Below are 27,581 nucleotides of genomic sequence, written 5' to 3'. Positions count from 1 at the left end.
AGCAGCACATACAACAATGGGTACAGATCAAATGAGGAAGAACAGTAATCTTATGGCTCATATATATATCCAGAGAAGAAAAACCATATATAAAAAAAAGTCATGAGTAAAATAACTCTTGCAATGACATATCACCTTATTGTGTTGTGCACTTCAATGATCATAATAGTTATTTCTTTTTACATGGTCGATGTCTTTTAGTAATTGATGTCATCAGCTGGCTGCTTAATGATCATTGTATTGAATTTTTTTCTATTGTCCAACTTCATGGGCAAAAACAGTAACTGGTTGACAAAACAGAACAGCAGCATACTTGAAGTATCTGACATCATTTTTATGATTCATCTTTGCTGTAATCCTCTCTATAGAAGCCTGTCAGTTTCTGTCCATTTAAATTCATGTCAGACAGAAAATGACACAAACATAAAGTCAAGTATAAAGTGGAAAAATATCTACAGGTAAGTTTGTTCCCTTGTAGGAGCTGAGATGTCATTACTCCTGGTCTGTAAACACAAAATAGTACTACAAGGTGGAAGAAGATTGTTCTGTTGTATCATTAGGCTTTCGTGTTCAACAGCATGAAGTGATATAACTAGTCAGACATCAAGTTAACCATGAAGGCTGATTTGTGTTTCCATAGCAGTATACATCTTTCTATGTGTCTATCCACCTTCATACATGCGTGCTTACATGCAAACACATGCACCACTGGCCTTTCACTTTAATGACACATAGGGAGAAGTATTTTTATTTATTTTTTGTTTGAAAATGATTTTTATTATTGTAAAAGGTCTTAGGTTAGTACAAATGTGTAACCAAAACATAGGTACATCCGATGTATCAAGTATGTACTTAAAGGGGTTGTATGGGTTTGTTTTTGTTTTTTCGTTTTCTTTCAATAACAAACCTGTTATACTTACCTCCACTGTGCAGTTCGTTTTGCAGAGTGGCCCCAATCCTCCTGTTCTGGGGTCCCTCGACGGCTGCCATGGCTCCTCCCTGCAATAGCTAACCCCCCTCTGGGAAGCTCTATCCCGAGGGGGTTAGCTTGCGGGTGTGCTCCCTGTCATACACTCTGCGTCCATAGACACAGAGTGTATGACTCGGTCCCGTCCCCCCGCGGCCGCATCATTGGATGTGATTGACAGCAGTGTGAGCCAATGGCTGTGCTGCTATCAGTCTATCCTATCTATCCAATCAACAGCCAGACTCCCTGGAGAAGAGGACGCCGGGGGACGTGCACAGCAGGTGAACGGGCTCAGGTAAGTAAACGGGGGGACCGTCTTGCTCCCAGTGTTCTTAACCCCCCTATTCCATCAGAGAACCGATTGTTCTCCTTTTTGGGGGGGTTCTACGCTTGTGGGCGGTGTAAGCCGTGTAAGCATTCTAAAGTCAACATTAAGAAACGGAAGAAGTTTCTGGCCTCTGCAACTAATAGGGAATACAATATTCGGCAATTGATTACATGTGACACGATCGGGGTGGTTTACATGTTAGAGTGCGAATGTGGGTTACAATACATAGGACTCACTTCTAGACCTTTAGATGTGCGTTTAGCAGAACATGTTGATAATATTAAAAAAGGTCTGAAAACCCACAATGTGTCCCGACACTTTAAACAATTCCATCCGCAAAACCCTAAAGGCCTAAAGTTTTGGGGGATTGAGAGGGTCACAAAACATTAGAGGGGAGGTAATTTCCTACGCCAGTTAAGTCGTAGGGAATCTTACTGGATACATGAGACCAATGTATTAATGCCTGGTGGATTGAATGTCGATTTTGATATTAACTGTTTTATTACTGATCGATGATTTTATTGTTTACTTTTTATTGTATTTTTAGTACTATTTAATTTATTGGCTGCAGGTGATGTCACATTGATATATGTGTATTATACACATTTTAATATTCTTAATTGTTTTTGAATATTAAGTTCGAAACACATCTTTATATGCATTCTGTAGTAGGTGGACTTTTGTAAACTCAAGTTTGGAGAAAAAAGTTCATGCTTTGCAATTTAAAAATGTGTTTAATAATGGGGTTCTTTTGTATTGGATTTGAGTACCCATTAAGCATTTTTTATTTATTTGATTACATTATATACATAAGGGGAAGGGATTCATTGTTGCAACGGCAATGTTTGCAAATATTGATATGATTCCTTTTTAAAATTCCGCTCGTTGTTGTGCTCATGTGTATAGTGCGGATAAGCATGATGGGATGAGCCATTAACATGGTAACGTTTGTTTAAATTCACAAGGGCTGCCTCTAGGTCTATGCCTGTTATCGTGTAGATTCATACTACACGACAGGATGTGTGGTTACCTTGGTAACTTTCGTAAATATGGAGAGGTTGTCCGTCACATCGTGCTCACAGTAAGCGTACTATAGGAACCCCTCATTGTCTATTTATATATCGGGTGTCACGTAGTTTCCGTGTCCACTGATGAAGTCCTGCCCATAGGGACGTAACGTACGGACGGAGATCACGTGACGTCACCCGCAGTCATTGTTCATTTTAACGATCGTATGAAGCTTCATTATTGTAAGTGTGTTTTTTATGTATATTCATCATTAAAACTTTTTTCTATTGAGAGCACTATGGCCTGTCTTTCTATCCACATGGTCTGAGGAAATGTGAATACTGCTATATACCGATCCAGTGTGGGTATTCCACGAACGTGTCAGTTCATTTGACTCTGAATGAGAGAAAGCTGTGTTTTCGTTTGTGAACCGGACGGATATTGTCTGAGAGGAGTACAGCGATTGGATGAGTTGATAAGCATTCGTTGATATTTAAGTGCATACGACCCTCTGTAATTTAAAGGGTCCATATGATGAGGTGAGCAGCCAATTTTACCATTGGTGGTGGTCCCCCCCTTGACACTAAGTCACTTTATGCATGAACTGACTGTATACCACTGAAGATTCCTCACGTGGACTTTTTGACACAAAATCTATCTTTAGACTTTTAATTAATTTTAATATGTTAGTAATCATTTTATTTTAGTTAGAGCGCTGTACCATCTGTTTGATATATTGTATTTTGGGATTTGGTAATTGATCCTTGGTGTTCATCAGGGGTTGTACTGTGCTGATTTTTTCTGTATTTATAAGTAAACGTGGGGGGGGGGGGGGGGCTGGTTAGGCCGCCATTGCCAGGTGTTTGTTTCACCTTAATACATAGGATGCATTAAAGTGAAAAACACAAACCTTTACAACCCCTTTAATATGAGGTGAATGGTACATATAAGAACATAGCAATACAATATAAGAACAATAATGGTGCGATCTAGGTATGAAGTTTTTTTTTTTAAGTGGAACTGTGGGCTAAATAAAAAAAAATGATGCGATACAGTCTGTAACTAGCATTAACACAGTAGTTTTAGTTTTTCTTTTTTTTCGTAATCCCCTTGTAGTTTTTATACCTGTTGATCCTGGTAGTAGATCCATTATTTCCCCAGTTTCTTTACCAGAGTGAGAATCCCATTTGTTCTGCTGTGAAATCACACAACAGCATTGTCTTACATGGATATTTAGTTTAAATACAGCTGCCACTTTTAAAGCAGACCTTGCACCAAAATTCAAGCTGCATTTATAAAGAAAAAAAAAAAGTGCCCCTTTTTCATATGAAATCAAATAAGAAATCACTGTCTTACAAAATATGCCACTTTAGAAATGTAGAAAAATATACTCACCTTAGGCCAGACATACACGGTTGCTGCTGAACTAGCCAAGATTCAAACCATTACTGGGCAGGCTGAATGTACCAAGTTAATCAATCGATCAATTTGGTTACAACCAGCCTGCCGGATTCTATAGTAACCGCTAGAGATAATCACTGTCTTTTCCCAGCGGGGATGGTCCCCCCCCTCACTGCCGGGAGAAGACAATTGCTGATTCCCCTGTCAACACTGTCTGTGGTGCAGGAAAGATGTTTGCACCATGTATGGCCAGCCTTATGCATATCTTTCATACAGGAGAGGCAGGAGAGGGTGTCTCATGATCCTTTTGCAGAGCTCTTGGAAACACTGAGCATCATAAATTTCATGTAAGACACTCCAGGACAGTGAAGAGATTTTCTCTTCATGAGATATGGGTTCCTTAGAAACAGAAGCCTAGTGTAATGCAGGCCATTCATGAGTCAAATTCTGAGCAGATTTTCTTTTGAAAATCAGACATTTTGTGCGTTTTTTACTCCATTGGTACCCCCATTGATTTTGAAATCTGACCAGCCAAGCCTTCTATTTCACCTCATGTTGTCACAGAAAATTATTTTTGTGGCCGGGAATCTTCTTTTATTTCCAGGTCACATCTCATGCGCATTCTTTTCCAACTATATTTCTCACACAATTCACTCATCATTGATTAGAATTTTTTTTGTTTTTCCAAAAATTTCCAACATGCCCGATCATTCAAATGCGATGGCCACATGAAAATCAGCCATTGGTGCAGCCCCCTAAAGATCAAAAGTTTTCAAAAGAAAATGTGTTTGGAATTTAACCTATGTATGGTTGGCTTAAGGTAAGTATATTTTAGAACTTTTTTCCTGAGGTTTATGTAGCAATTTTAAATGGGTGGGGGTGCTATATAACCACATGCTGGCCAGCGCACGACGATGTACGTCAGCACAATGGGCAAATGGGCATACAGGTACGTCCCCTTTAAATCATTGTGGGTGTGTGTGCCACATACTCCGTGACCGTGCTCGCTGGTCTCGCGGACTTGATGTCCACCGGGGGCCCGCGATCATGTCACGGAGTGGCAGAACGGGGAGATGCAAACAAGGCATTTCCCTGTTCTACCTAGCAACAGTACAGTCATTGAGAGCAGTGATCTCTGTGATGTTCTAGTGAGACAATCCCCCCCACAGTTAGAATCACTCCCTAGGACACACTTAACCCCTTGATCGCCCCCTAGTATTTAACCCCTTCCCTGCCAGGGTCATTTACACAGTAATCACTGCATTTTTATTGTACTGATCGCTGTATAAATGGCAATGGTCCCAAAATAGTGTCAAAAGTGTCCGATGTGTCCGCCGTAATGATGCAGTCATGATAAAAATCGCAGATCGCTGCCATTGCTAATAAAAAGAAAATTATAATAAAAATGCTATAAATCTATCCCCTATTTTGTAGACCCTATAAATTTTTGCGTAACCAATCAATATACACTTATTGCGATTTTTTGTTTGCGATGTAGAAGAATACATATTTGCTTAAACTGAGAAAGAAATTCGTTTTTTTAATATATATTTGCTAATATTTATTATAGCAAAAAGTAAAAAATATTGCTTTTTTTTCAAAATTGTCTCTCTTTTTTTGTTTATAGCGCAAGAAATTAAAACCGCAGAGGTGATCAAATACCACCAAAAGAAAGCTCTATTTGTGGGGAAAAAAGGATGTCAATTTTGTTTGGGTGCAACGTCGCACGACCACGCAATTGTCAGTTAAAGCGACGCAGTGCCGTATCATAAAAATTGCTCTGGTCAGGAAGGGGGTAAATCCCTCTGGGGCTGAAGTGGTTCATAAATAGACCTTGCATTTGGTTTCAAGGTTTACTTCAACTGGTTAGAGACACATTTTTTCCCTTTATTTTCTTTCTTTTTTTAAACCATTTAAAAATCAGTCTGTTGTAAACACTCTCTGCGGTGTCACATGTTTATTCCAACCCTTGTAGCTGTCACTTTTTCTGAACATCTTCTCCTGCATAGAGAAAAACATAAATTGAAGCATGTGAACAGTGTTGGAACATGTTCTAGCTTGTTAAAGTGTGCACCACCTCCTGCTCTTCCACTGTAAAAAAAAAAAAATTTTTTTAGATGTTCATAAACATAAAAATACTAAGGTAAGGGAATAAACACATTAATACAAATAATTAAGGCTAACTGAAATTCTAACATTGTTTAAGGTTAAAATAACTAATTAGGGTTAACTTCAAATTCATTATTTTTCTTTAATTTGTCCTTTTTTATAAAGGCACTATAATCTTGTTTCAGGTGCAAAAAGTTTTTTTAATTTTATGCTACCATCATGAAAAAATGTACATGCAAATGATAAAGAAAGAAGGAAATACTTGAGGTAATAAAAAACTAATTTGGGTTTACCAGGGATTAATAGGAGGCCAAAATGTTTATTTTTTTACATTTTTTTATGCTTAACAGTAATTTATGAATGAAAGTGACTGTATTAATTTTCATTCCTAAATAAATGTACAGATCAGCACTGCAGATTACACAGAGAGAATGCAGCCCTCCTTTTATAATCATTGTATCTCTGTAAAATTCAGGTGCTCTGCTCTGCTTATCAGGAGTCCACAGGGCTCCAGATCAATGTTTCTCAACTCCAGTCCTCAAGGCGCCCCAACAGGTAATGTTTTCAGGCTTTCCATTGTTTTGCACAAGTGATTTGATCAGTTTCACTGCCTTAGTAATTACCACAGCTGTTTCATCTAAGGGTAATCCTGAAAACATGACCTGCTGGAGCACCTTGAGGACTGGAGTTGAGAAACACCGCTCCAGACATAGAGCATCGTTTCTGCACAGTGCAGGAAAAAACTAGGTGATGCAGAAGCTAGGTTATGGAAAAGCAGAGAAGCTCTTGTTCCAGCTGTCCCCCTTTTCAGCATGGCACCAAGGGATATGCATCTCTTCTGCCTCTTCCTTCGCTTAGCCTTGTGTGTGAAATTAAAAAAATATTAGATGGATTAACTCCATATACTTACCAGAATATATTTTTAAACTATTTCTACTATTGGTGCCTGGAAAGTCCATTTTTTCAACGTTCTCTATTTATGCAATTAACATTTAGGACGTGGCACTGCGCTACTTAAGGCTCCCACAGTTATACTGTTTCTGAGGTGGTCCGTGTCATCTAGGATGGCTGTTATATATTTACCCTACAATGTATTATCTTGATGCAGCAGTCATATATTGTTGCCATATTTTATATACAATGTTTTTTACATGTTGTCATTATGGACACAAACCTATAAATGGATTTTTATAATATGTTATGTAATTATTTAGCAATAAACATTGTGTTTTTACATTGACTGCATTTCTGTTGCCGTACATACCTCATATAAAGTCCCATTTTTATTTCCCTTTTGTTTCTAAACAATCTCAAATAGTGACCCTGAAAAGCTACTACTAAACATTCACAAAGGCACCAAAATATTCATTAATTAGGTGAAATATGACCTACATTACAATTATATGTAAAAAAATACACTATCTAGATAATGAGATCCCAATTCTACTTAATAAAAGTATGCAAAGACCTGCTTGTGCCACTGTCAGGTCCCCACATTCCTTATCTTATGAAATTTTTAACAGACAGATAACTGGCAGAGCAGAAAAGTAGCAGCAGACATAACATAACACTTTTTTAAGTGTTAGGTCTGGGCCATAGTAACATTGCATCGAGCTTCTTGGAATCGATCTGGAATCCTTCAGATTAAATTATGTAACCCAGGAAGGGTATTTCAGGTAGCTCGAAGGAGCACTTGGAAAGTTTGGCATACAACCTGTGATCCCTTAAATATTGAAGAACAGTGTGTACATGGCAACGATGATGCTGTATATCCTTAGAGTGAATGAATATATCATCCAAGTATACAACGACAAAAGTGTCAAGAAGGTCTCTGAAAATGTCGTTTACCATCTCCTGGAATACAGGGGGGTATTGCAAAGGCCAAATTGCATCACGTGACATTCATAATGCCCTCTACGAGTATTGACAGCATTCTTCCATTTGTCTCCTGCTTTGATTCTAATGAGATTATAGGCAGAACGGAGGTCCAGCTTGGTAAAGATCTTATATCCTTGAACACGGTCAAACAGCTCAGTAATTACAGGAAGAGGGTATCGTTTTTTTTACAGCAATTCAGGTAAAAGCCCTGTAGTCAACGCAGGGCCTAAGTCCTCCATCTTTCTTCTCTACAAAAAAGAACCCAGCCCCCACGGGAGAGGTGGAAGGGTGAATTAAACCCTTCCTTAAACTGTCTTCGAAGTACTCTTCCATCGCCTTAGTCTCCGCAAGGCTGAGTGGATAGGTTCTCCCCTTGGGTAAGGCAGTTCCAGGAAGCAAATCTATAGCGCAGTTGTAAGAGCGGTGGGAAGGGAGAACCTCCGCTTCCTTTTCAGAAAACACATCAGAAAAATTGGCATAGGCCTCAGGTAGTTCAGGGGCAGTAGTCAGCATATGAATGGACACCTCATTATGTACTACCTTTTGGAGGCAGTTGACATGGCAGGATATGCTCCAGGCAGAAATTTGACCAGAGGACCAGTCAATAGACGGATTGTGTTTACGTAACCAAAGGAAACCGAGAATTACAGGATACCTAGGAGATGGAATGATATCAAAGGATAACACTTCAAAATGCAGAGCACCCAACAGGATGGAAAGAGGCTTGGATTTGAGAGTGATGAGTCCATTCCCAAGTGGGTCTCTGCCAAGAGTTGTCACACAGAGAGGTGGATCTTTAGGAACAATCGGAATCGAAAGACTATTAACCAGCGCTGCATCGAGAAATACCCCACCAGCATTGGAATCAATAAAGGCAATTGTGGAACAGCACTTATCATTCCAAGATTTGGATATAGGGACTAATATTCTCTCTTGAGGAAAAGCATGGCCTAATGGGGCTCCTCGATCACCCATTAAGCCTGGACGTTTTCCGATCTTACCGGACAAGAACACAGGAGGTGATCCGCACAGCCCCAAATCCATGGGTTCTCCTTCAGACCCTACAGTAGAAGGTACAGAAGGGGTTAATAATTGCTGAGGGGAGGATTTAGCATCAAATCTGTGAGGAAAAAAATTGGCTCTGGCGCCCTCTCTCAGACTGGCATTCACAGAAACGAGTGTCCACCGGGATACACAAATTTATGAAATCCTCCAGGGCCATTGGAACCTCACGGTAGGTTAATTTGTCCTTAATGCATTCTGCTAGACCTCTGCGTAAGGCGGCCTTAAGGGCGCAATTATCCCAGGTAGTCTCTGCCACAAGCGTGTGAAATTCAATGGCATAAGATGCTACTGTGCGTTTACCCTGATATAAATCGAGAATAAAAGCCTCAGCTGCAGCTACTCTGCCAGGAACATTAAATATTTCCTCAAAGGTTTTAATAAACATGGGGTAGATGGAAAGTATAGGGGCATCTTTCTCAAGAAGAGGTGACACCCAGGACAAAGCTCTGCCCTTTAGCAAGGAAATAATAAATGTCACCTTGGCTTGAGCAGAGGCAAACACAGAAGGTTGATTTCTAAAATGCAACCGGCAATGGTTGAGAAATCCCCTGTTCCCATCATACTTATCGGGGAGAGGTATCTTCGGAGCGGGAGAACCTTGGGGGTTAGACATGGCTACTGGTTCCCCAGCCCCAGACTCATGGTTATTAGAAGTGGCAGGACAAGCACCATGTGCAGTAGACAAAGAGGATAATATAGTCGTGCATCCAATTTCTCCTCTAAGGACTGTACACGAACAGCTGACCCTGGAGAGACTGTCTGCACCAGCTCGCTGGACCCTGTCAGGTCTGCCAGGAAATTTTACTGCCTCTCCAGTTTCCTGAGCTGTAGTCCGCAATAGATGGTACAAACAACCTAACAGGGAACCATCAATAAATAACTCACGGTTAGTAGAGGCTGAAGACAGGAACCCAGTGGGTGAAAGGACAATCCAAGACAGCGGACCAAGGCAGAAGTACCCAGGGGTCTACTGGAAGGCAGTGTTGGAAACAGGCAGGGTCGGCAACCAGATCAGCGTAAATCCAAGGGGTAATCCAATAATCAGAGTCAGGAACAAGCAAAGGCAGCAACCAGAAACAAATAGCATCCACCAAACTAGCACAAACAGGAACAGGGAAAGTGAGGATTTATAGGGTTAGGTGATTACCAACAGCTGGTCCCAGGGTGGAGCCAGCATCCAAACTCATGAAGTAGAATCAAACAGAGATTCTACCAAAAAAAGCAAGTTCCCTGGTGGTTCAGGCAATAGGAACCCATCTGCAAACACCAGGTCCCAGGATCAAATCCTGGACATGGTGTGGCAAATTTAAATGTCTTTTATCTTTATGTATTAATTGTTAATAAAAAGTTACTCTTTATTTTTCTACTATTGGTGCCTGGAATTAAATTTTTTCAACTTTCTCTATTTATGCATCCAATGAAGATGAGATGCATCGAATAATCCCTACGTGTTTTGTGGATTTAATCCACTCTTCAGGTGCAAATGCATTAAATAGCTGTGAAAAAACACAAATATATATAAAAAAAATAGAAAATATTATTGTATAAAACAATCTAGCCTCACAAAATTGAATACTAACCAAAGGGAGGAGAGTGCTTCTCTCCCTTGGAAACTTACATATGAGCTAAATATGAAGTTATGGGATTGCAACAAAAGTGTCGCTCAAGGCGTCTGTCACAGGAGCTGAGGTACTAGGACCCAAGGATTTGAACACGAGCATAAAATTTACCTCCACAGAAAAGAAATGTCCAGAGGTGATGTGTATAAGCTCCAATACTATCATTTAAAAAAAATAATTGAGTGATTAACTTTTGTACAAAAACATGAATAAAAGTGAATGGACAAACTAAAGAAAGGTTAGATTGTAAAATCATAATGAAAATCAAATGAAAAAAATGGAGACAGATTATACTTAATACTCGAGAACTCCCATGAGTAGGTGAGGGTGTGTGCTCAAAGACTATAATAGAATCATGTGCAGTCTACTGTTTAACCTGTCCTTGTGGCTTACTATACGTAGGGAGCACAATCCGTACCCCACGCAAACGCTTTGGTGAGCATAGACGAAGGCTGTGACATGCATAGTGTGCCCAAAAATTTCCTGACCAAACACCACAAATCCACAGCAGGTCTGAAGGTATGGGTGATTGTGGCAATTTACAACAGTTTACCCGCTGTAGAACACTGTAAATGGTTATGCCAACAAGAAACGTTCTGGTTTTACTCCCTTAATACCCTCACTCCTGGGGGACTCAACGAGGAGATTGAAATTCACACGATATTGTAACATGTATAGTACTAATAGAAGTTCATATATTGGCCAATTTTCTCTGGTGTTCCCTTTCTCACTATTCCATTTATTAGTCCACCACACCCTTATGGTAATTTATTCTGGATATCGTATAGCTCTATTTTGGGGGTTGGTGGTTCTAAGATCAGTAGTATGTAAACTACCCATAGATTAATTAGATTAATCCATATATATGTTGCCCCCCCTTTTTTTTCCCCCTTATTCTCTCTTCTTAAGGCTTATGGACTAATGTATTTGGTTTTGCATGTATATATATATATATATATATATATATATATATATATATATATATATATATATATACATACATACAATTTCATATATATTTTATACATGTTTTTAGGTGTTATATTATAGATTAGAGGTCGACCGATATGGGTTTTTCTCTGGCCGATGCCGATATTTAGAAATCATGGCGGCCGATAGCCGATATATGATGCCGATTTTTTTGGGCCGATATGTTAGGTCGATTTTATTTTATTTATTTATTTTTTCCTTTTATTATTTATTATTATTATTATTTTTTTTTTAATCCCCCTTGATCTAACACACCTTTCCCACTGGGGCGTTTTTCAAGCGCGTTTGGGCTAAAAATAGCGCCTGTAAAGTGCCTGCAAAATGGCTCCCCTGCAGTCTGTGTGAAAGACAGAGTGCTTTCACACTGAGGCGATGCGCTGGCAGGATCTTAAAAAAAAGTCCTGCAAGCAGCACGTTTGGAGTGGTGTATACCGCTCCTCCACCACTCCTGCCCATTGATATAAATGGGCACCACTGCCAAAGCGCATGCAATGCAATTTGGCAGCAGTGCTTCATGGGCGCATTTAACCTCTTCCTTGGCCGCTAGCTGGGTTATATGTGCCCCACTAGCAGCCAAATAGCACCGCTAAAATGATGGTAAAGAGCCGCTAAAACTTGCGTTTTACCATCAACGCCTGCCCGCTCCAGTGTGAAAGCAGCCTTCATAAGTGATACAGAAAATTTCTTACATTTAAACATTTATTAAACAAAACAAACCTCCAATCAGTTTACTTGTATGTATGATTTAGATAAAAAAATTTAAAAAAAACTATATATTAAATAAAAACAGATAGTCAAAACTTTTGGACGAAAAAAAAAAAAATGGGCTAACTTTACTGTTTTTATTTTATTTTTATTTTTTTCCCCCAAAAAATGCATTTGAAAGACCTCTGTGCAAATGCCGTGTGACATAAAATATTGCAACAACCACTATTTTATTCCCTAGGATCTCTGCTAAAAAAATATATATCATTTTTGGGGGGGTCTAAGTGATTTTCTGGCAGAAAATACAGGATTTTTACTTGTAAGCAACAAGTGTCAGAAAAGATTTAGACTTTAAATGGTTAAACTGAGAACTCTACACACTGAGATGACTTCATTCATTCAAGTGTAAACATTGTATCTTTCTGTTCTTTCTTGGCAGCCTGCCCAGAGAGGAGGAAAGTCGTTTCTAGTCATTTCAAAGTCTCGCTGTAGTTCTAAATCGGCTTTTTATCAGCACAATCGGCCGATGCCGATTAATTAAAAAACGGCAAATATCGGCCGATATATCGGTCGACCTCTATTATAGATGCAAATTTCCCCTCCCCTCACCCCCCCCTCTCCATCCCCCCACTCCATATGTATGTGTGTGTAATATATATATATATATATATATATATATATATATATATATATATATATATATATATATATATATAAAATGCGTGTAGTTATATAGACTTAATTATTCAATACTGTATATTTTTCATACATTCATTTGTCCAATATTCTCAATGTTCTAGATAATTCTGTTTTTGTATCAGTTGTTTTTTAACCACCTCAATACGGGGCACTTACACCACCTTCTTGCCCAGACCAATTTTCAGCTTTCAGCGCTCTCACACGTTGAATGACAATTACTTAGTCTTGCAACACTTTACCCATATGAAATTCTTTTGGTGGTATTTAATCACTAGTGTTTTTTTTTGTGCTATAATTAAAAAAAGACCGTAAATTTTGTGGAAAAAATGCCCTTTTCTTAGTTTCTGTCATAAAATTTTTCAAATTAGTAATTTTTCTTCATACATTTTTGGCAAAATTTATACTGCTACATAGCTTTGATGAAAATAACCCAAATTAGTGTATATTATTTAGTCTTTTTGAAAGTTATAGAGTCTACAAACTATGGTGCCAATCACTGAAAATGTATCACATCTGATCAGGCCTTCAGTACATCAGGTGTATCTCATTTCTTGAGACACTAACAAGTCAGGAAAGTACAAATACCCCCCAAATGACCCCTTTTTAGAAAGTAGACATTCCAGGGTATTAAGTAAGTAGCATGGTAAAAAAATTTAAGTTGAATTTTTTTCCCAAAATTCTTTGCAAAATAAAGATTTTTCTTTTTACAAAATTGTTATATTATCAGGTTATTTCTCACACACAGCATATACATACAACAAATTACACCCCAAAATACATTCTGCTACTCTTTCTGAGTATGGCAATACCACATGTGTGAGACTTTTACACAGCCTGGCCACATACAGAGGCCCAACATTGAAGTAGCACCTTGAGGCGTTCTACGAGCATAAATGACACATCTCATTTCTCAACCATCTATTACACTTTAGAAGGCCCTGGAGCACCAGGAAAATAGAATTGCCGCAAAATTACCCCATTTTGGAAAGCAAACACCCCAACGTATAATCCATGAGGCATAATGAGTCTTTTGAACGGTTCATTTTTTTCCAGAAGTTTTTGGAAAATGTGTAAAAAAAAAAAAAAAATGAAAACGCATTTGTTTTACACAAATTTGTCAATTTATAAGCTATTTCTAACACATAGCATTTATATAGCAAAAATTACACCTCAAAATACATTCTGCTACTCTTTCCGAGTACAGCGATACAACACGTGTGAGACTTTTTTTCCCCCCAAAGAACAGGTTTATTTGTAAGTAAAAAACACAAACAGGTGAATTATCCTAGGTGTCCATTGCACGATGTAATCTGTCTTTACGTCTAGCAACCAATCATATTTATCAGGTTGTATTCCATCACCCTGCACTGGGGACTCTCTTGATCATTTATCAACTTGCAGTATGGTATGTAGACATGTACAGAGTAGACATGTGCAGAGTAAAATATTTCGTTTCGGAATTTTGTTTTCGTCCGAAAAATTAATTAATTTAGTTACTCCCGAAATTCGTTTTTATTTATTTCGTTTTTCGTTCAAAAATTGCATTCGTTCGAAAATTCACATGAATTACGGTCGAATCTGTCTTTGAAGGCTTATGGTGTCTGTCGAATGTATAAAGAAGAGCATACTACATATAGCATACATATAGCATACATATATCATAACATACATATAGCATACATATAGCATACTTTGTGTGAACTTTAGAACCCTATTAAAGTCTATGGGACTCCAACGTTCAAAATCTAAAGTACTAATTTTAAAGGCTAATATGCAAGTTACTGTCCTAAAAAGTATTTGGGGACCCGGGTCCTGCCCCAGGGGACATGTATCAATGCACAAAAAAGTTTTAAAAACTGCAGTTTTTTTGGGAGCAGTGATTTTAATAATGATTAAAGTGTAATATTCCTTTAAATTTCGTAGGGGGGGTGGGGTGTCTATAGTATGCCTATGAAGGGGCGCATGTTTCTGGTGCTTAGAACTGTCCCTGCACAAAGTGTCATTTATGCAGGAAAAAAAGTCCTTTAAAATCACTCGCAGCTATTAAGAATTGTCGGCTCCGTAATACAGAGAACACTCATTGAAAGTCATTGATAAAAAAAAAATAAAAAAAAGCGTGGGGGTCCCCCAAATTCAATTACCAGGCCCTTCAGGTCTGGTATGGATATTAAGGGGAACCCTGCGTCAAATTAAAAAAAAAATTTACGTGGGGTTCCCCCTAAATATCCATACCAGACCCTTCAGGTCTGGTATGGATATTAAAGCGGGAGTCCGCCGGGACTCCGCGTTTTTTATTTTTTTTTAAAGTCAGCAGCTACAAATACTGCAGCTGCTGACTTTTAAAATAGTGACACTTACCTGTCCAGCGCGCCCGTGATGTCGGCACCCGAAGCCGTTCTCTAGATCGACACTCGAGTGCTGCCGCCGCCATCTTGGGTATGGGAATCAGGAAATGGAGCCTTTCGGCTTCATTTCCCGGTTCCCTACTGCGCATGCGCGAGCCGCGCTGCGCAATGAGGACGGTCCCCGCTGCCTCTGGGATCTGTGTGTTTCCCAGCAGGCAGCGGGGCACTTGCGGAAGGGGGCGGGCACTTGCGGAAAGGGGCGTAATGTACGCCCCTTTCCGCAGAGAGCTAGCCCGGAAGTGGGTGCAGTTACCTGGATTATCCAGGTAACTGCACCCCCCTCCCCCCTGAAAGGTGCCAATTGTGGCGCCGGAGAGGGGGAGGAATCCGATGAGCGGAAGGTCCATTTTAGGGTGGACCTCTGCTTTAAGGGGAACCCCGCGTCAATTTTTTTTTTGACGTATGGGTGACCCCACCCCCTCTGATGTAACACAGGCAGGTTTCCGTTACATCAGAGGGGTGCGGGGTCACCCATACGTCACGGGGAAACCTGGGTTTCCCCTTGCATCAGAGGGGGCGGGGTCAGGTGATGGGTGGCCCTGCCCTCCGCATATAACAAACGTCAGGCCGCCGGAATCCCCGCAGTGTCTCCTCCATGGAGACAGAAGATGGATGGATTTGCTGCGCTGGATCAGATCATCCATCGCTGGACCCCGGAGATCCGTCGCTGTATAGCAAGAGTGGATTACCACCGCTGGAATCTTTTTTTGAAATTTTTTTTAATTTCTAATAAAGGAATTTTTCAAAAGTGTGTTTGTCTTATTTAACTATTTTTTACACTTGCTTTGTGAAATGGTAGGGGTACTTTTGTACCCCCTTACCATTTCAAAAGGGGGGGGCCAGGTTCTGGGGGTCCCCTTGTTAAAGGGGGCTTCCAGATTCTGATAAGCCCCCCGCCCGCAGACCTCCACAACCACCGGCCAGGGTTGTGGGGATGAGGCCCTTGTCCTCATCAACATGGGGACAAGGTGCTTTGAGGGGTCACAGACCCCCAAAGCATCCTCCCAATGTTGAGGGCATGTGGCCTGGTACGGTTCAGGAGGGAGGTGGGGCCGCTCTCTCGTCCCCCCCTCTTTTCCTGCGGCCTGCCAGGTTGCGTGCTCGGATAAAGGGTCTGGTATGGATTTTTAGGGGGAACCCCACGTCAAATTTTTTTTAAATTTGACGCGGGGTTCCCCTTAATATCCATACCAGACCTGAAGGGTCTGGTTATGGATATTTAGGGGGAACCCCACGTCAAATTTTTTCTTAAATTTGTGGTAGGGTTCCCCTTAATATCCATACCAGACCTGAAGGGCCTGGTAATTGAATTTGGGGGACCCCCACGCTTTTTTTTTAAATGTATTTATTTATTTATTTTTTTATCAATGACTTTCAATGAGTGTTCTCTGTATTACGGAGCCGACAATTCATAATAGCTGCGAGTGATTTTAAAGGACTTTTTTTCCTGCATAAATGACACTTTGTGCAGGGACAGTTCCAAGCACCAGAAACATGCGCCTCTTCACAGGCATACTATAGACACCCCCCCCCCCCCCCATGAAATTTAAAGGAATATTACACTTTTATTGTTACACTTTAATCATTATTAAAATCACTGCTCCCGAAAAAACTGCTGTTTTTAAAACTTTTGTTTGCATTGATCCATGTCCCCTGGGGCAGGACACGGGTCCCCAAACACTTTTTAGGACAGTAACTTGCAGAATCTTTTCTCTCTGTCAAATCTTTTTTCTCTGTCGAATATTTTCTCTATATAATCTTGGACTAATAGAGGTAAGGTTAGGCACATTCGACCACAGGTTCTATAGACACAGATTGTTATTGTCAGAGTCACGTCGAATCTCCTATTCTATATCGAACTGTTGTAACAACTAAAACGAAAATAAAGCATTTATTAATGTCAGATCTTTCGTTTTTGGGGTTCTGTGCTTTCGTTATCGTTTGTCAAAATGAAAACGAAAATAGCTGAAATTCGAACGAAAATGCATTCAGACAAAAACAAATGCGCATGTCTAATGGTATGGTTCTTGCATGTGACTTGAGGTATCACTCATCCCCCAGTATATGTTCAGGTATGCAGGCCTACTCAGTGCATGTGTCTGGGGTGTCGAGCCACCTTTCCCAGACCTTATTGTATTTTGGCAGGACAGCTCCGGTGTCGGTATATGACTTTCTTATATGGCAGATTCAGATTTATTTCCCCGATCCAGGCCTGAATAGTAGGGGGGCAGTTCGCATCCAGTGTCTGGCTACTAGCTTCCGTGTGCTAAAAAGTTTTTTTTTACAGGAAGGTGGCTAGGAACTTATCAAATGAAACATCTGGGAGTAGACCCAATAAACAGTATTTAGGGTCCAGTTGTAAGGGCAAGCCCATGTGGTCGTGCAAAAATTGTATGATTTGTGGCCAGTAGTTTTGGATCACTGGGCAAGTCCAAAATAGGAGGTAGAATGTGCATGGTTGGCCAGCACATCTTGGACACAGTGGGTTGTAGTTTGGGTGGTACTTGGCTATTCTTGCTGGTGTAAGGTAAAATTTGTGTATGATATACAAATGGGTCAGGCACTCGGAGAGCCTGGGAGAGGCCTTTTTAGTGTTTTCCAAAATCTCCTCCCAGTCTGATTCTTTCATGGGACCTATATCTACCTCCCATCTAGTTCTGGCCATATCTATAATCCGTGACACCGAACGAGTTCTTAAGACATTATAGAAAGTGGCTATCAGTTTGGAGGGAACTGCACATATGATCCCATCTACCAGGGGTAAAGTTTGTGGGTTTGGGAAGACGTCTGCAAATTGGGTCTCAAGGGCGTGCCTCATCTGTAGATATCAAATAACATATGGGGGGTAGCTCAATCTCGTCCTTTAGTGATTGTAAGTTTCGTACTCTGAGGGGGGTAATTACTTGATGTACGTATAGTATTCCCTTAGATGCCCAGATGTCAACTCCCGGGATTAACGACAGTTCCCGTAGTTAGGGATTGTGTCACAAAGGTGTGTGTGAGAGGAAGAAGTCAGCGCCAGTCAATTTGAGTGTGATCTCCCAGACGCGTTTGTGGTGGGATAGTAGGAGGTTCTGGCTGTCGACAGCCCCTCTGCCTCCTTTGCCTCTGAATAATACTTGCAAGGGAGAGTGTGCATTGCTGCTTGGCTTCTTGCATGTTAGGGTTTGGTATCTAAGTCCATCTATTTTGTGGAGATGATAGAAATGGGAGAGTTAGACAGCTATATAGTATGAGTGTAAGTCTGGGAGGGCTGCTCCTCCTGAGGAGGTTGGGTTTTTAAGAGTGTTCCATGCTAACTTATGTCTGCTGGGTCCCCATATAAAAGTGTTGAGAATGCTGTCGAGCATTTTGAAGATTTTTAAGGGGGTTAAAACCGGAGAGTGCCAAAGCATGTAGAAGAGCTTTGGCAACAGGATCATTTTAGTAAGGTTAATTCTCCCTGTCACCACCAGTGGGAGTCGTACCCAGGATTGCATACACGTTTACAGGAAGGTAAATAATGGTTCTGTGTGTTTGTTAACATATTCTTGGGGCTCTCTAGTGATCTGTACTCCTAGGTGTTGAATAGAGGACACCTTGTGCAATGGGAGGGAAGTAGAGCAGCTTGTTGGTGGAGATGGGTATAGGGGTAGAATTTGTGACTTAGACCAGTTTATGTGCAGTCCTGGATGTTTTCCGAAATCCTCGATGGTCTGGAGGGCAGTCTGTAGAGACAGACCAGTCTCCTCTAGATAGAGGAGCATGGCGTAAAGGCTCACTGTTTCCACTAGAAAGCCCAACTGAAGACCATGGATATTCAAATTCATTCTGAGTAAAATGCCCAGTGGTTCTGCGGCAAAGGCGTATTGTAGTGGGGATAGCGGGGCCCCCCTCCTGGGTCCCACACCCTAGAGGGAAGGGGTCCAATATCCACCCATTCACTGCCACACAGGCCTCTGGAGAAAAGTATAACATCTTCACCCATTTAATAAAATTAGGGCCAAACCCGAAACCTTTCAACCATTCCCACAGGTATCCCCACTCCACAGAGTCAAATGCCTTGGCGGCATTCTAACGCTATCACTGCTCTGGTACCCACTGTCTCATGAAAAGCTTGGAGATTCATGTGGAGTCGGCAGATATTCATGGCTGCATTTTTCCCAGGCATGAATCTCATTTGATCAGGATGGATAAGGGATAAAATGATTTGATTAAGGTGAGTGGCAAGTACTTTCGCCAATATTTTTATGTCCACCTGGGGTTATTGCCTGGCTTGGGGAGCACGATGATCACCGCTTGATAAAGGGATTGGGGTAGGGATTCGGATTCAAATATATGGTTGTATAGCTTCAAAAGTTCAGGGATCAATACCTCCGAATAGGTTGCATAGAAGTCTAATGGCAGGGGCTTTAGTGGGTGCCAGGGATGCTATTGCCAATGCAATTTCATCCATGGTGAGGGGGCCTCTAGCTCTGTTACCTGGGTTTCAGATAGCTGAGGGAAGGGTATATTTTGCAGGAAGGTCTGGGTCTCCTGTGTAGTGACAGTTACTTGGGAGGAGTATAGATGAGCATAGTATGAGCAGAACGCTGCTGCAACCGGCGATGGGCCTGTTTTAGGTGTGTCCTGTGGATCCATCAAGGATACCACCACTGGTGGGGTCTGACATGAATTAGTCTGTTGCTGACACTAGTCTCTCTGAGGCCTGTTGGAGCAGTAGTTTGGAGGAAGCTTTCTGTCTATTTATGTGCCTGAATAGGGTGTAATGTTGTTTAAATGCTTCCCATACTAGGCCTATGGATGCCGTGTCCCGGTTTGTATTGAAATAAAACTGCCATTCCCTCTGTATTTCCTCCTAGTCAGTTAGTGCAGAAAGCCAAAAAGGGTGAAGGCGCCAAGTACGAGGCCCTGCTTGAGGAGCAAGGCGTATGGAAGCCCAGCATGCTTCATGATCAGACAGGAACCTGGTGTGATAACCTGAGTCTTCAAGCGGGGGGAGTAAAACATCTGAGACCCTAATGAAGTCTATACAGGACATGGTGGAGTGTGTCGCTGAAAGACATGAAAAGACCTGAGTGTTTGGTTGTTTAAAGTGCCATGTGTCTGTCAGTGAGAATTCCGTCAGTGTGCAACTCGATTGTAGTCTGTCCTTGGTTGGGTTTAGGACCATATTAAAGTCCCCAAGCCAAATGACTGGGATTGTGGGGTGCTGGGCCATGTACAAGAATCCCTCATTAACCATTGTAGAATTGTAGGGAGGAGGAATAAAGTAGGCCAGAATAAGGTATTGCGTACCTTTATAAAGTACAGTGCAAAAAGATGAACCTGCCCTGGGGATCCGTTTGCACTGAGATAATTCCAAATTGGTTTGTTTTAGCTATTAAAATGGATACGCCGCGGGAGTAAGGAGTGTGGGTGGTGTGATACGTCCACCCTATCCCCCGATCTATCGTGTGTCTCCACCAAAACTAATGTTTATATGCTCAGTCATGGCAAATAATAGAGAAAAAAAATGAAAAATAAAAGCAAAAAATTTCTGGAGAAGGGAAGAGAAAAAGAAAACCAATTTTTGTTTCAGCATAGTGTTCAGTGTCTCCAGTATAATGTTAATGAGTATGGTAGTCAGGGACTGGGTAATCGGTTGATGACGTCATATAATTATGGTGCCCATGTTGGTGAAAGTGATAGAGGGCTAGTGACTTCGTCAGATAACAAAAAGGGGGGGGGGGGGGGTATGGGTCTCTAGATATGCATGTACAGTATATAGTGCTGCTACAGTCCGGGGAGAGCCGTACAGTATATGTGATATATTGTGGGAGATGAACTGCAGGCTCAGTTCCAAGGCTATGGCACTATGTGGGACAGGCATCAGTGGTGGGACCGGGTATAGAAAGGCTTACACACAGTAGATGTCAGACGGAGATCTCCATCGGGGGAACGATTTCTTTACGTATCCCGCTGATCCAGCCAGGCTGAAGTGAGCACCGGGTGTTCAAAAAAATGTGCTCGGTCATCCCCCATGATATGGAGTCTTGCCGGAAACAGCATGGCATATTTCAAATGATGTGCCCTCATCCATGAAGTGAGAGCTCTGTTTCTGGACCTCTGCCGAGAATTCTGAAAACACTGATATGTGGCCATTCTGGAAAGGAATGTTGCCCTTGTCTCGGGTCAGGCGAAGGATGGCATCCTGATCCCAGTAATTTAGGAGCTTCGCTATAAAGGTGTGTGGCGGTGCTCCCTCGGGAGGGTGGCGAGCAGGCATGTGGTGGGTGCGCTCGACCACAAATGTATTTGAAAGGGTCTCCTTGCCATATGTAGTAATTAGAAGCTTTTCCAGGAAAGTGGCTGAGTCTGGGCCCTCAGAGCCCTTAGGAAGTCCAATGAAGCAGATATTTGACCTACTGGTCCGGTTTTGAGGTCGTAATGTTTTTGGGTCAGTTGTTGTATTTGGCATTGCATGTCCTCATGGGAGTGCTGGAGGGGGTATAAAAGTGTCCTCCACTCAGCTGATTCTGGTCTCAGTCTCTTTGACCCAGTCCCTCAGTTTAGTCATGTCCTGTCTTATTAGACAGATGTCCACCTTGATCTCCTCTTTTTTAGATGTCAGGGTGGACTGACACGTAGAGCTAGCTTCCAGGACCTTGGCTGTGTCAGCCGCAGCATGCTCCGTAGGTGAGGCTGCAGGGTCGCTATCTTGCTCCTTGTGGTCCTGGTCTTGTTGCTGATATCTGTCCAGCGGTGAGGAGGCTGCAGTGTTCCTCTTTGGTGGGGACATGATGGGTAGAGTGTAGGAGTCACAAGCCTTCCAGAGAATGTGCAAATAGGCAGCTGTGGGCACTTAGGATATCAGTTCCAGGATGTACCGAGAACGGAGCTCAGCTCACACGTGTCCTACACCATTGCTGTCCAGGCCACACCCCATACATGTGTGAGACTTTTACACAGCCTGGCAACATACAGAGGCCCAACATTGAAGTAGCATTTTCAGCCGTTCTAGGAGCATAAATTACACATCTCATTTCATTCCCACCCATCACACTTTTGAAGGTCCTTGAGCACCAGGACAGTTGAATTAACCACACAATAACCCCATTTTGGAAATCAAACACCCCAACATATATTCTATGAGTCATGGGCTGCAGATAGGTACTCTGATATGTTACAGACAGGTGATCGGGTAACTTGAGGAGCTACAGACAGGTTCTTCGGGTACTCTGATGGGCTGGTGACAGGTACTCGGGCACTCTGGCCTGGTGACAGGTACTCGGGTACTCTGATGGCCTGGTGACAGGTACTCGGGTACTCTGATGGGCTAGAGGTAGGTACTCGGGGACTCTGATGGGCTGGTGACTGCTATTTGGGCACTCTGAATGGCGATGACGGGTACCCAGTACTCATATGAACTGTGACAGGTATTCAGGTACTCAGATGGACTTTGACAGGTACTCGGTACTCAGATGGATTGTGACAGGTACTCGGGTACTCAGATGAACTGTGAAAGGTACTTGGGTACTCAGATGGACTGTGACAGGTACTCAGATGAACAGCGACAGGTACTTTGATGGGTGGTGACAGGTCCTCTTTATTGGGAGGGCAATCAGTGTGTGTTGTTGTACACTGTAAGTGGTAACAAGGTGTTACCGCAATCTCCTTCTCACACATGATTGGTGTGTGAGGAGGAGAACCCGGTAACATCTCATTACCGCTCTATGTTTACATGTAGGGATCGGCTGTAAAATGGTTTACCAGTGTCTGTGATGAGCAGTGTTCCTGGGAACATGCCGTCACCGACGTGCACATGCAGCACGCTCGCAATCACGAGCATGCGCCGTGCAAATTGGGGCGGTACCATCTGTGATCAGCCGGGACTTCATCATGGATGATTACGTGATAAACAGCCATTCCCAATGGCTGTTCACCCCCCTCGTGGCGAGTGGTGTCTCCGTGACACGCCGCCACCGAAGGTACAGGGCTGTGTGCACACCATTGCATGCATGCCCTGTTTAAATGGACAGACGTCATATGACGCCCGCCCAGTAAAAGAGCAGCACCACCTGGCTGTCATGTGACCGCCAGTGGGTGGCAAGCGGTTAATGTTTTTTAATACTCATGCTTCTTTACTAAGTTTTACATGTAATATATATGCTGTTGAATCTGATTGTAAATTTGTTTTCTACATGCTCTTGGTCTGGGGGCCCTTCCACAACCGTGGCCAGACTGCATTTAAGCTGCTCTTTCACAGAAACTGACAGGCCAGTAGAAGGAGCTGTATGCTCCCAGAGCATAACCTAGTTTCCTGTCCTTCCTACACCGAGGTCCACCAAATGGGTGAAGTAATTTCCATCCGTGCGGTCCACGCCAGGCAGCCAGGATCCCATTCATGTCCTGCTTTGGATTCAGCGTCCCGTACAGGCACGAACATCGCCAAATTCTGGGAAACCGGATTGCTGGAACCCCTTGAGGAAGACCTTCAATATGACAGCTATGCCTTTGATATCTTCTCTTGTGTAAGTGCATTACTGTTGCGCTAATAAATAACATTGTAATATTACACTTAGGTGCGCTTCCCTCCTTTCCTCTTTTGCACTTTAGTTGTAGTCATGTGCACTGCTCTATGCACACTACACATCCCATAGTCATAGTTCCTAGTCCATTTTGGGAGTGAGCAAGAGCGGGTGGGTATTTTCCTACAGTGGGACCATGGAGAATGAATATAGCTACCCTCCAACAGTAAGTCAGGTTGCAGCAGCAAAAAAAGGAATTTGGAGATTTGGAGGAGCCTGAGGGTAATATATGGTACACTGTTAAATCAAGAATACATACTTGGATAGAGTTTTTTTTAAATTTAAACCAGAGATTAGTGTTATTTTAACTTCCATGCGCTCCCTGTTTCTGTACCTTAGTTCTGACTTAGCTCACTTTGTGAGCTTCATGTGAGTCTGTGTTGATGCTTACACAGGTTTAGTATCTTTTCCATTTTCTCCCACAGAGCAGCAATTGCCCACTTAGACCCAAGCACTGCATCTTCAGAGGAATTGGAAAAGCACACGTGCTACCTCTTAGTGGTGGAGTACATAAACGTAAGTTTCAGTGGGTAGGAGGAGAACCCTTAAGGGCCTAATGCTTATATGCTGGGTAAGCACAGTCAGTTAAACCCAGTGGGTTGAACCGAAAAAAATTGTCAGCTCTTCTGCTTTTCTATTATATTCTGACAGTGGGGTATCCCCCTTGTCAGAAGATGCTTTCTGTTGAAGTTGTGATGATGAAACGCATCAGAGCATTACCTTGCAGTGACCGGAAGTGATGTTTCACTACCAGGAAGTGAGGAAGTGGATACGGTGGATGGCAAGCATCATTCCATACAGAGAGGTGATAACATACAGTTTGATTATTCAACCAAATGCCTGTTACAATTTCTGATGTGTAAGTGTGGTTTTAATGGGGTGGTCATCTTGAATAAACTTTTAAAACGGTATCACGTGGAGCCTTTTTTTACATGACTAAAGCACCCTGGGCAAAGTGCTGTTTGAGATAACCAGACCAAATGGGAGACACCTGTTGTGTTCAGGGCTTTTGAATTACATCCCTGGTGAGTGTAAACCCCTAGGGGAGTGTGTTTCACGTGGTGTGGACTCTGGTGCAGTGGTGTATTTAGGGTTTGTGCTGCCCTAGGCCTGACTAAACTCACACACTCCCTAATTTAAATATGACTCACCCCATCCTATCAAGACTACACCCCTTCCTTTTTAAGACCTGTTCTGTCATCTTCATGGGAGGAGGACAAAGGGGCACCATGGGAAGACATCAGAGGGACAACGTGGGAAGAGGGCAGAGAGATGCCGTGGGAAGATGACAGAGGGATGCCATGGGCGAAGACAGAGGGACGCCATGGGAAGAGGACAGAGGGACGCCATGGGAAGAGGACAGAGGGACGCCATGGGAAGAGGACAGAGGGACGCCATGGGAAGAGGACAGAGGGACGCCGTGAGAAGAGGACAGAGGGATGCCATGGGAAGAGGACAGAGGGATGCCGTGGGAAGAGGACAGAGGGATACCGTGGGAAAAGGACAGAGGGACACCATAGGAAGTGGACAGAAGGATGCCATGGGAAGATGACAGAGGGACGCAATGGATTGAGGCCAGAGGAACACCACGGGGAGGGGGCAGAGGGACGCCAAAGGGAGGGGGCAGAGGGATGCCACGGGGAGGGGGCAGAAGGACGCCGCAGGGAGGGGACGTGGCATCTTTTAATTTGGGATGAGAGGGAGTAAGGGGATATGTGCTGGGGGGTGCTTTGGGAGGGGTGAGGATATGTGCTAGTGGGGGGATTGGACACCCCCACTAGCACATATGTTCTCCCTTCCCAAAGCATCCCCCAGCACATATCCCCTTACCCCCTCCCCTCCCATCACGCTATGTGTGCATCTGTTATTTGCCCCCCCCCCCTTCCTGGTTACCGTGTCCCCCCAGTACATAGACCTCAGACCAGTAGTGCTGCTCTCACTGAAGTTTTGTCCCTCCTCGGCTCCTCCTCCTCCTGGCTGTGTGCACAGGAACATTGGAGCCAAGGGGGAAGAGGAGCCGAGGAGTGTGTGCGGATTTCAGTGGAGAGAGAGAGGGAGGGATGGCTGCTCCGGAAATCCGATCGATGCTGCAGGAACCCAGGCGGCAGATGTCTCAGGTGCCCGTGCTAGTGCATCCCTGTCTGGCCAATTACCCGAGCTCAGTGCCAAAACTTGTTGTAGCACTGGCCTCTGGGCTTCAGCTGTGCAGCTCTGCATGTGGGAGGAGGGGAAAGTGAGGGGGTGTTCACCCGGGGGGGTGGCTATTTTCCACCCACCGCAAAGTGCCACCCTAGGCCTGGACCTTGTTGGCCTTGGCCAAAATACATCACTGCCCTGGTGGATGATTTATGCCTATCAATCAATAAGTAGAATCCTTCACCTATCAACATACTACTGATTTCTCATATGTTTTTACATGTGAATTCTGGTCATACTTCATTGGAGCCCTGCTTTGAGTATTGGAACTTTGTCTATATGGACTAAGGACTTTTTTTACTTACGTGTATATTTCTGTTTTATTTAGCGGCTGCTTTTATGTACATAGATTTGTGTCATATACATTATACTGTATATGTGTTTTATATTTTTTTTTTTGAGAAAGTCATTTTTCCTGAGTGATGCAATTAGACCTTTAAATGCTGAGAATATAACAAGTTTAAATTAATTAATCGATGGCTCTGTTGTGGTTATCGAATAAAATCCATTCATTTCTCAATTTTTTTGCAAAATAGGAATTTCTTAAATGTGACCATTGATAATAATAATGTCACTATCAACCTTGACCTTTGATCAAATGTATCAAGTAAAATACGAGAGTTCTTTTTATAAGTTTCTGCACTTTTTAAAAATAATTTTCACAGCCATCTTTACCACAGCGTCACAACTCTTATGTACACTTGACCGTTTTTTCCGACGGATTTCCGATGGAGTTCCACTGAAACTGACTTGCCTACACACGATCACACCAAAGTCCGATCGTTTAGAACGCGGTGACATACAACATGTACGACAGGACTAGAAAAAGGAAGTTCAATAGCCAGTAGCCAATAGCTGCCCTTGCATCGTTTTTGGTCTGTCGGAATAGCATACAGACGAACAGTTTTCTCAATAGAAATTGATTCCGTCGGAAAGATTTAAAACATGTTCTATTTCTAGGTCCGTCAGAATTTATTTTTAAAAAAAAGTTTGCTGAAGCCCACATAAGATCGAAATATCCGATGAAATTATTCCGTCAGACTTTTTCAAGTCCGACCATGTGTACACGGCATTATACTAAACTGCAAGGTCAGCCAGCTTGCCAGACAGACTAGTCACATGACACTCTCAGACATGACCAATTACTACTCCTCCTGCACTCACCATTTTCAATTATAATATAATAGTATGGAGACTTTTTGAAGACCCCTCATATACCCCCTCCAAAAAAAAGAGACCTCACTTGACAAAAACACTTTGAGCATGAGGTTATTTAATAAAGCTTTGTAAAAATTGTAAAATTAAATATCAGTAACCTTCTAAAAGTGATTTACAGTACAAGCTGTGTATATAGGTCTCTTAGATCTCAAAACGTAGCAATAATTTAGAACCAATGTCTATTCTTACAAAAATTTTATATGGAAAATCAGTGTATTAAAATGATCAACATGGTGATATTTTAGATTCTTGCTTTCTTATGCTTTACAATCCCTTAAAGTATCACTTGTACCCCCAGGAAATGGTCATATTTACCTTGTTTCCATGGTAGAACTGCAGACTTAGCAAGCACACATACGTACATCGATTTGAATGTTCGTAAAATGGTTCTCATTCTATTTGAAAGCTTTGCCTGCACAGATCATATGCATGTGTCTGTACCAC

Source organism: Lithobates pipiens, unplaced genomic scaffold (genome assembly GCF_037356315.1).
Source record: "Lithobates pipiens isolate NorthernLeopardFrog02 unplaced genomic scaffold, aLitPip1_a1.2 Scaffold_13, whole genome shotgun sequence".
NCBI lineage: Eukaryota > Metazoa > Chordata > Amphibia > Anura > Ranidae > Lithobates > Lithobates pipiens.
Note: the sequence above shows the minus strand (reverse complement) of the source record.